Genomic DNA, 11,198 nt, shown 5'->3' on the forward strand with positions numbered 1-11,198 from the left:
CCAGAGGTCACCCGACAATTAAACATTGATACATTTATATTTTGGCAGAACTCAGCAAATTCCGTAAATGATATATGGTCTATGGTTTTCTGAAATAAAGTGGTTGCAAGAAAATAATAAAAACCATTTTTCAACTATATTATTAGGATAGCCACTTACTTTAAACACATCAAACATTTTGTCCCCTAACTTTTCCCTGAAATTCCAAGCTCTTTGAACGCTCTCAGTTAGCAAGCAAAGGGTCTCGAACCGAAGAATTGGTAATTTTTCACGTATTCCTTCCAAGTTGTCCAGCCAGTACAAGAGGGCCACTGGATGCCATTTAACCGAGCAAAATGCCTCTACGAAGGTTGATATTTCTTTCGTATTCGCTTCCTCTACAGCACGGTTTATTGGCAATAAGAACCCATTGGGATTGTGAAGCTCCACATTATTCGTGGCCACCAGAAACTCTTTCAGAACATTAAGGCGCATGGTCACATCAATTGAAATATTTTTCAAAATGTATTCCAACGCCGTGAACCGCAGCATTATATTTGTATTATCGCTTAACAGGTTTATCAGCAATTTGCGCAGCCACAGATGCCAATCCTTGATCGCACTCAATTCAACAATGGACGGCAGGAATTGCTTTAGAGCGCTCAGCGCCTGGTCTATTTTCCCCTGCTCGAGGGAAACAACCGTTTTAAAATATGTTATCCATTGGCTGGGCTGACAATCATTCGAGCCCATACAAAAATCGACAACAGTTGTGTTTTTGAACGCATAAAAATTGTGCATTACGCCAGAAGCTGCTTTTCGCTCTTCGGGATTATCTGAACTCAAAAAATCGCGAATCATTGATGGCAGAGGGGCAGCAGTAGGGTTGTTTTCCAATTTAAAAGCAATTGGTAATTCTGGTACTAGTATTTCCCAAATTTTGCAATGCAACGAAAGCTCATTCAGAAGATACTTGCAGTCCACTTCATTCCTCTGAATAAACGATTGCACCAAGTGACAGATACCTTTCCTTAGGTCGCTTCGCGTTGGGTCGAGCAGTCTTATCATCATAAGGATTGGTTTTTTACTTATAATGGATCCCCTATCATAATAGCTATGTAACAAGAAATAGATGAACTTGATGAGTTGTTTAAGTTTGTGGTTGTCGTCTTTGTTCCGATTTATCAGATCGCAGATCATGGAGTCCAAATAAGTTTCACATTCCACGCTGTTTGCATATGTTATATATTTCTCAAGCGGCTTAGTAACTTCAGTTCCTTCAAAGTTTTCATCAACATTTATATTTTCCAATAAATGGTCAACTTCACTTAGCCAATTCGAATACTGTTCGTTACTTTCGTAATAGTCACTTTGATTTGAACTAATCAAAGTATTTTCTTGGCATGGCATTGGACCTTCAGATCTTGTTTGTATAGATAGCTGAGAAAAACCGTTAAGCACACTCTCTTCGATCTCCATTGGTTGATCCCCAATACTCGCATTGTTGTTTGAATCATGACTGAACAATGGGGGCAATATTTCTACACTTGTCACCTCTACCTTCGTTGAAGGCTCAATCTCAGAATCAACTTGAATTGGTGCATTCCCACTGCATTTGCCATCACTTACTGTTGTAGCATACCGGACAAAACTGACTTTCGTTTCATCCATTCCTTCTTCGCCATCGTAAAGAATGAGTTTACATGGGACTTCAGATTCGATTGATGAGTTGGGACCATTATATTTTGGAACTTCGTAAGCCAGAATGCAAATCGTTTTTAGTTTCTTATCGGGTGTGGGTTTGATAATCGCTGACTCCCAATTTCCATCCTCATTACACAATTTAATCTGATAATCTCTTTTAACTTCAGAAAGCAAGAGATGCAGCAAACCCTCGCCTTCAAATGATAATTTCTCATTGAAGCAGTATTTAATGCTTACTGATTCGCTCGCATTGAGTATTCCATGTGAGAAAACTGTTTCACAGATTTTCCACCGATTCCCGTCCTTGACAGTAAAGGCAGTGAATGCTAAATAAACCTATAGAAGTAATAACTTGAGAACTCAGCAAGAAAGGGATATATTAAGGAATATATTCATACAAAGAAACACAAACTCACCGTCTCAGCCTTGCCGAATTGCTGTGTAATCACATCATCCGGTGGCAACTGAACCAATTCTGGAGTTATACTTTTCTTCAGTTTCTCTAAATTTTCTTTGATGTCCGTATGCTTTGTCTTAGCAATGCAATAATCGGCCAATGTGAAAATCATTATTCCGCCATCAATGCCCGTCATCCATTTGCAAATCGGCTCAAAATTTAAGTTTAAGTCTGGCTTCTTTCTCTTTCTTCTTTTTCTGTCCGCATCGAAATTGGGAGCTTTGTCAATATACTGCAGCGTGTTTGGCGATACGAAGTATCCATCGTGACCTTCATACTCTTGAACCAATTGGCAAACAATCTGAACTGAACTCTGAAATGGCTCAGAAGCTTTTAATATTACTTCCGAGGCTGTTAGCGGAGCCCGAAGCCCTTCCCTTAAATAGCGAAAATGATGACGCTTAGAGGGCTGGGCGGTAATCTCTAAGGTGGCGGGAAACATTATATCGAAAGGCCTTTCTTAATGTTCAGCACCTATTAATATATACGAGTATTTTAAGCATTTGCCCTCTTTTTCGGTAAGAATCTTTTTGTTCTTCACTCAAAAGTGAGACGATATTGTTTGTGTTTGTATTTGTGTTTGTTTGTTGCACCTATGAGGAAGAAAAGTAGACCACATGTTATAGGAATCAATATTAAAACCTCTTTGCGAGGTAAGAAACTTATTGGCGTAAGTAATACTGTATCTTCCTAAATTTCCCATATCAATACAGTTGCGAAAACGAATTTAGTATTTTGTAATAAAATAAGTTGTCAGTTTTTGCAATGTTAAAAGAATTAAGTTGACAGTCCCGTATCATGCGATCGGGGCAGTTCGTTGAGCAACGCCATGAAGGCAAGACATACTATATAGTGAATAATTTCCCTACATTTTGAACAGTTAAATACACTTTTTATTTGATCAACATTGTGGTTTTGTTGTAACGGTGTTTTTAATGACGTTCGGCTTGGAAGTGGCAAAAAAAAACTATAGACACCAGCGAATCTCGTGCCAACCACTGAATCTTGCTAGAGCGACAGGTCGTTCGAGCCGGATATATAAATATATTTTCTGTTACAACAGGTAACGATAACGTCCTCCGGGACGCAACATGGTCCTTCGAGCCGGATATTTAAATATATTTTCTCTTACAACAGGTAACGATAACATCCTCCGGGCGCAACATTGTCCTTCGAAGCCAACAGAACGGCACTTGGGTTGCGTATAAAGCGACGCTTGATTTCATCAGAAATTCCTGGAAGTTGTGTATGTATTGCTAAGCACGAACTCGGACATACACACATACTGGAGTCCACACGTATACGCACATACTCACATGAACGACGACTATTGCGTGTGTATGTATGTATTGAGTGTGCAACGGAGAAATCGACAGCAAAGCGCATTACAAAAATTGAGAGCTGTGGTATGCATGTACTGTTAGCTGCCCTTGAACAGACTCAAGCATAAAAGTTGTATGTATACATGTTTTGATTGACACGTACATATATTTGGTGACATTATTGGTGGGAACGATTGGAATTAGTGGAACATTGTGACGTCATACGATCAATGACAACAATGATGGCAAAAACGCGTTCCAACAAGAAAAACCACAAGGCTGGAAAGGTTGCTCAGCAACATCCAATTATGGACACGCCACGTCCAGACGCGAATATTGGCAAGCAGGATGGCACACTTACACAATTGGACGACACTAAGGACACTGTGATGCCAAACAAACATTTGCTATTGCCTGCATCAACTCCAAAAGGGGTAATTATGTTGATCGTCAATCAGGTGCTTAGCGTTCAACATTCTCACACATCATCCAAGGTACAACGAATACAGGTACAAATGGAGTTTTTGGAAAAATCGAATATCAGGAGAAAAAACTGGAGCTAGAAAGACGAATGCAGATGGCCCAAGTGGACTCAAACAGCCTTGAACAACAAAAAGATGGCTCCAGCGATAATAACGACCAACAGGCGCAGAAGCGGACACGTGAGTGGGTTGAATCAGGACGTAGATTAGAGTTTTCAAATCAAAATCAAGATCTTAATTATGAAGTCAAACCTAGTTCTATTGAAACTTTTATGGCTAGACCAATGATTCGACAAGATTTACCAACATTTTCTGGTGATCCAATTGAATGGCCTATGTTTTTCGCGGAATTTGAATGTAGCACTGGTGCATGTCGATTTACTAATTATGGGAACATTAATCGTTTGCGAAAGGCATGGGCAGGACGGGCCAGAGATTGTGTTCAGGCACTATTGGTGTTACCAGAGAACGTTGATGTAATCATGAATATTTTGAAAGAACGATTTGGTGACTCTGGTCATATCATAAGGCAGTTAATTGAGAAATCAAATGTTTTCCGGTAATTAAAAAGATAAAAGAGGCGACTACACTTGGATTTGGCCAGTGTAAATCAAAAGAGACCACATTAATAGTTTCAAATCAGTCAAATGTTACAAACATTAAAGACATTACAAAGACAAGAACACGGCACTCTGCAATTATTACAAATTGACAGATCATTATGTTGGCAATTGTAAGAAATTTAAAGTCTTGAATATTGATGAGCGTTGGAAGTATGTTGCTAAAATGGCTTATGCATCTCATGTTTGAATAAGGGGCATATTATGAAAAACTGTAGACGTAGAAAACTTGGTCAAATTAACAACTGTAGTCTCTCCCACAATAGTTTGTTGCACAAGGACAAGATTGCTCTGCAATCGGGCATGGAAAATGTTTCAAATGATATGTCACAGGCAGAGTTTGATACCAATTGTAATGTAAACTTGAGTCAAACCAAAGTTTTGCTAAAAATTAAACCCGTTTGTCTTATAGGACCCAAAAAGACAATCGAAACATATGGTCTGCTTGACGGGGCAGCAACAGTTTCTTTGATAGGTGAACGAATAGCTTCTGACATTGGGTTAGATGGTCCTACCCAATCTTTAAAAATGCATTAGACAAATAACCAAGTATACGAACAAGATGATTCCAAAGTAGTAAGTGTTCGTATAAAAGGGAAAACAGAATCCTCAAAAATATTTACATTGAGAAAGGTTAAAACTGTTTCCAATCTTAACTTGCCTTTAGTTGACGACTTGTCCAAGCAGTTTGGATTCCTTAAAGACTTTGCACATTATTCATATCAGAATGCTCATCCAAAAATCTTGATTGGGCAAGATAATTGGTCACTCATTGTATCGCGTAAATTAAAATATGGCACTTTCAATGGTACAGTAGCTAGCAAAACTGCTCTGGGTTGGGTTGTCCATGGATTGGCAAAACCAGTAAACTGCACTGAGACAAATTATTCCTTTCACATAAACAATTATGAAGAAAATGGCAATTCCGGTGATGATTTGGATGCTTTGCATAATTTAGTGAAATCATACTGGTCCATTGAGAATGAATTCACGAATCCACAAGAACCTCCAATATCACTTAGACGTGTGGGAAATCGTTTTCAATGTGGACTGTTTTGGAAAGACATAGACGTACATTTGCCAGAAAGTTACAAAAATGCATACTCGAGACTTTTGTTATGTGAACGTAAAATTGATAGGGACATTGAATATGGCAGAAAATATCATGAAGTGATTGAGTCATATATTTCAAAGGGATACCTGAAAAGATTAAATTTGGCAGAGCGAGAAGTTCAAACACCACTAACATACTATCTTCCACATTTTGGAGTGCTCAATACTAATAAACCAGACAAGTTTAGAATTGTTTTCGATGCTAATCGATTTTCTTTTGTCAGGTCCAGACCTTTATAATCAACTTTCTTCTGTGTTGATGAATTTTCGGAAACATAAAATAGCCTTTGTCGGTGACATAAAGGAAATGTTTTTACAAATTCAGGTTCAAGAAACGGACAGACATGCACAAAGAATCTTATGTCGCAAGAACAGACAAGACAGACCTGAGGTGTATGAAATCCAAGTTTTATTTTTTGGAGCAAAATGTAGCCCAAGTATAGCACAGCAGGTTAGAAATAGTAACGCACTTGACTTTGAAAAGGAATACCCAACAGCTTGTAGAGACATCATTTAGAAACATTATATGGATGACTATTTAGGCGGTGCAGATGACATTGACTCAGGAACGCATACTCGGATTGATTTGGGACTATGAAAATGACATTTTTACTTTCAATTTAAAATTTACAAAGTCGTATTCTGAACTTTTAAAATTGACTAGAAGACCGACAAAGCGCGAGGTATTAAAATTAACAATGTCAGTTTTCGATCCGTTGGGACTTCTTTCAAATGTTCTTATTTCAAATAAGATACTTCTCCAAGCTATTTGGGACAGTGGTATAAAATGGGACGACTCCATCACAGACGAACATTTTGAAATTTGGAAAACTATATGTAATTCTTTAGGTAGAATACGTGACTTTAGTACAACAAAAGCAATGACTTCCTTGCCAATAAACAAATGTAATATATATATATATATATTTTTTTTTTCTTCGTATTTTATTTAAAACTGTCCATCATGGACAATCATTAAATTTGATAAAGATAAACTTCTCAGTTTATTATTTCATTTAGAGTGTAGTTGTAGTATCCGGCTCGTCCCTTTGGAGGTCCAGAGGATGGGTCCTGAGCAGCCTCCTGGTCCGTTCGCTGTTGTCCAGCAAGTTCATCGCCAAGTTGTTGGGGTGGTCATGTAGCCTCTGCATGTACCGCTTGCTGATTTTCTTAACTTCGTCCTTCACCCAAGGGAAGCTGAGGACTTCATGAATAGTGTCGTTGTCGTGCAGAGGATGAGCGCTGGTGGCGATGCGGAGAGCTTTGTTCTCGAATGTCTGTATAATTCGGACATTAGTTTTACAGGCGGTGCCCCACAATTGGATACCATATGTCCAGATTGGCCTGATAATCGCCTTGTATACAAGAAGCTTTGATGACGTCGGCAGCTTGGATCTCCTACCCATCAGCCAGTAGAACGCTTTAATGCGGTCTTCTGCCTGGCGGCGCTTCTTCTGCAGAAATGTAATATATAACTGCATGTATTTTGTGATGCCTCAAAAGTTGCCTATGCGACCTGTGCATATTTACGTTTTCAGCACAATACAAAGTAAGTCGAAAATATTTTGATAATGGGTAAATCACGAGTTGCACCAATTAAACCAATGTCAATTCCGCGACTAGAGCTTCAGGGTACATTGTTGGGAGCTAGACTTAGCAAAATGATAAAGAAGGACTTGCAGATGAAGATCACGAAGACATTTATGTGGACAGATTCAGCAATTGTCTTATATTGGCTCAAATCCAGTAGCAAGAGATTTAAAACATTTGTAGCTCAACGCTTGAATCCAAGAACTTACAAATATGTGTGATTGGCGCTACGTACCTTCCAAAATGAATACCACAGATGAGGCCACAAAAGTATATGATATTGATTTTTGTAATAATAATTTATGGCTAAAGGGTCCACCATTTTTACAAGAGGACATAAGTAAATGGCCGGTTGGAAAAGTAGTGGAAAAGTGTCCTATAATCGACAGGATAATGAAGATGTTAGCAAAGAATATGTCAACTTAACAACTTTGACCAAATACTTTGCCGGACACTTCAAGATTTTCGAATTGGATGAGATTCCTGAGAACTGTTGCGTGGGTACAAAGATATATATCAAAGCTTAAGCGAAACAAATTTGTGGACGACGAACTCACCGCGAAAGAATTAGAAAAAGCCGAAATGTGGATATTTAGGAGAATACAATTAGATTTCTACCAGACCGAAATAGAAAGTTTAGTTAGACTCAGAGGAAGGCTAGATTATTTGAATGAAAATGAGTATGACTTTGATGCCAAAAATCTTATTATTTTGAGCAAAGACCATTCGATTACGAAATTGCTGATACATTACTATCACGTAAAAAACTGTCATATGGGTACTGAAACCGTGATTTCCAATCTTAGGCATAAATTTTGGATTACGAAATGCCTTAATACAGTTAAAAACGTCATTCGCAATTGTCAGCACTGGAAAAACTAAAAAAAACACTGTCTCACTCAACAGTGATAGGACAGCTTCCATTATGCCGAATAGAACCAACTGCAAGAGCATTTTTAAAAGTGGGAGTTGTTTACTTTGGACCTATAGAAGTTACTGTTAACAGGAGCCATGTTAAACGCTATGGTGTAATTTTTACGTGCATGGTATCCCGTGCTGTCTATCTCGAAATAGCTGAGGACTTGTCTAGTAATTCGTTCATGCATGTGTTTCGACTGTTGGGTGCCGAGTTCATGCTTAAAACTCTCTTTTGCGAAATTGAATTCATGATGAACAGTCGACCTCTTTTGTATGTGCCCTCTGATTCGATAGAGTCAGAACCATTAACGCCAAATGACATTTTGATCGGTCCCAATTACAGAGACTAGTTTTATTCTAATACAACTGACATTGATTTGAAACTTTTGAATATGTGGAAAGCATCACAACGACTAGCTGATATATTTTGGCTAAAATGGAAAAAAGAATATAGACAATATTTATTGTACACTCGCAAATGGACAAATAATAGTGATAAGGGGATATAGTTTTAATAAATGAATCTGAAATTCCAAGAAATGTTTGGCCAAAAGGCATTATTGTAAAAGCATATCCATCAAAAGATGGGCGCGTTCGTATTGTTGTTGTCAGAATAAGAGATAAAATTTATAAGAGACCAATCTAATTAAATTAGATGTTAACAATGAATTGTAAATCTTATGTGTTGCTGACTGCAAAACATTGATGCATATTATATACTTTTGCCGACTGCAACACTTGGGAGGAGGATGTTGCGAAAACGAATCCTTTAGTATTTTGTAATAAAATAAGTTGTCAGTTTTTGCAATGTTAAAAGAATTAAGTTGACAGTCCCGTATCATGCGATCGGGGCAGTTCGTTGAGTAACGCCATGAAGGCAAGACATACTATATAGTGCATAATTTCCCTACATTTTGAACAGTTAAATACACTTTTTATTTGATCAACATTGTGGTTTTGTTGTAACAGTGTTTTTAATGACGTTCGGCTTGGAAGTGGGAAAATATCTATAGACACCAGCGAATCTCGTGCCGGATATATAAATATATTTTCTGTTACAACAGGTAACGATAACAAATACTCTGTCGAAAGAACTAAATCTGAATAATTAGTTGACATTAATATGCATGCTATGAATTTTATGCTTTCGAATTTTTAAACATTCTACTACACAATATTTTTCGCACAGGAGAAGTACAAACATGCCTACAACTTATCCGTCCAGCTAATTATATGAAACCTTAGAATATAGTTAGGTAGAATTTAAAAGAGATAGACACAAAGTTTTCCACTCCCAGTTATGTTGGCATCTTTTTTTTATGGCAGCTTATTAGAAAAAAAGGCTATACTCGTATAAGATTTCTGATAAGCTTTAGGGTCTCTTGAATACTTAAATCCAGGTGAAATTATTTTGTTTATATTATTTTGAAGAACATTGAATATTGTTTGATTTGAGATGAAGTTAGGCACGTTCAGTCTGAATATCAAACCGTCATTATTATATCAGTGTAGACCCTCCTAGGGACCAGAAACCTACCTGTCATTAACCCAAAGGTGAAGATGTTGTTGTTGATGCTGCTTTGGTTCAACTTTGTGCTGCACACATACACGCATATAAACACGCAGATACACGATTCTGATGTAAATGTATGCTGTTGAAACATGTCTCCACTATCGTATGTATGTATTGAATAATTAATAAAATTTTTCATTTTTTCCTTTTTGGTGGGAGGTACAGGATATTAAAGAGTTGAGCCTGCTCGACTTTAGCATTTCTTTCTTGGTTTTATTTGAATTTAAATCATTTAATTGTAAAAATATAAACTGTTTTGTACAATTTCGTTGTTGTCCACTCCGGGTACAGGGTATTTAAGAGTTGAGCCCAATCGGCTCTATCGTTCCATTCGTGTTTGAAGTCGAAAAGAAGCAGGAACACGCAGTGCCGTTCAAGTCATTTAAAAATCAGCTGATCACATAGTAAGCGCTCATTCGAAATGTAGAATACGTCCAAATACATTCTTTTTTGCTCATTTTTATCGTAAAGCCAGTTCTCCCTTCACTCGCACTCTTAAATGGGAACGTTTGTGTATTTGTAATCAAAGCAAATAACTTTCTGATTCATTCCGACTCAATGGATTCATTGATTCCTGTTATGTCTTTTGCTTAAAGCTTTCCTTTTTTTTCTGCGACCAATCTTAATTCACATTTATTATTGATAGCACCCATGATGATCACGAGTAACTGTTATTAAAATGTACTTTAAGAAAGTCCACTAAAGTTAGTTATTGGCATTGCTACTTATATAATATAGGTATTACTATAGTATAGTAATATTTATGTATGTTTGTACTCGTTAACAAATCTACTACAAGGCTTTATCGCAATCGGTCTTTCTTTTTTATCACTTTTGTGTGCGATCCACCTATTCCCAACGACAAGCTTTAGAAGACTGACGGAAAGTCTCCTACTATCCAATGGGGTAGAGCTTTTGTGTTTCAGTGCCTTCAGAAGACTGACGGCAAGCTCCTACTATCCAATAGGCTAGAGCTTTTGTGTTTCAGTGGCTTGATAAAACGCGATGACGCAATTAAGAGTCCAGCTTTCTTCTACTCCCCATTTACGTCACACATGAAAGATTTTTCACGTTCTATGGAATTTAATAAAAAATTGAATTGTACTTGTAAGTATAAAATCATTTCATATAAATCTATTTAATTTTCATTATTTAAGCAAATATGTAAAGAAAAGACGTGTGATAATTACTAATTTGAAAAGCCGGCTGCCAATTTCAACTCAAAACTAAAAACTTAAAGTGTGAGGAAAGCTTGCCATGGAACTGCCAACTCTCTGGCTATTAAAATTTCACTTAGTACTTCACACAGACAAAAGATGGCGCCAGTGTAACTTATTAGCTGCGAAATTCAAATTGCAATGCAATTGATTTTTATCTGAAGTGAGTGGAACAATAGAATGGAGTAGTCGAAGCTACAATAGCAAACAGTATTGTAGCACT

The sequence above is a fragment of the Scaptodrosophila lebanonensis genome, unplaced genomic scaffold, assembly GCF_003285725.1.
Source record: "Scaptodrosophila lebanonensis strain 11010-0011.00,11010-0021.00 unplaced genomic scaffold, SlebRS2 tig00001412-arrow-pilon, whole genome shotgun sequence".
NCBI classification, from domain to species: Eukaryota; Metazoa; Arthropoda; class Insecta; order Diptera; family Drosophilidae; genus Scaptodrosophila; species Scaptodrosophila lebanonensis.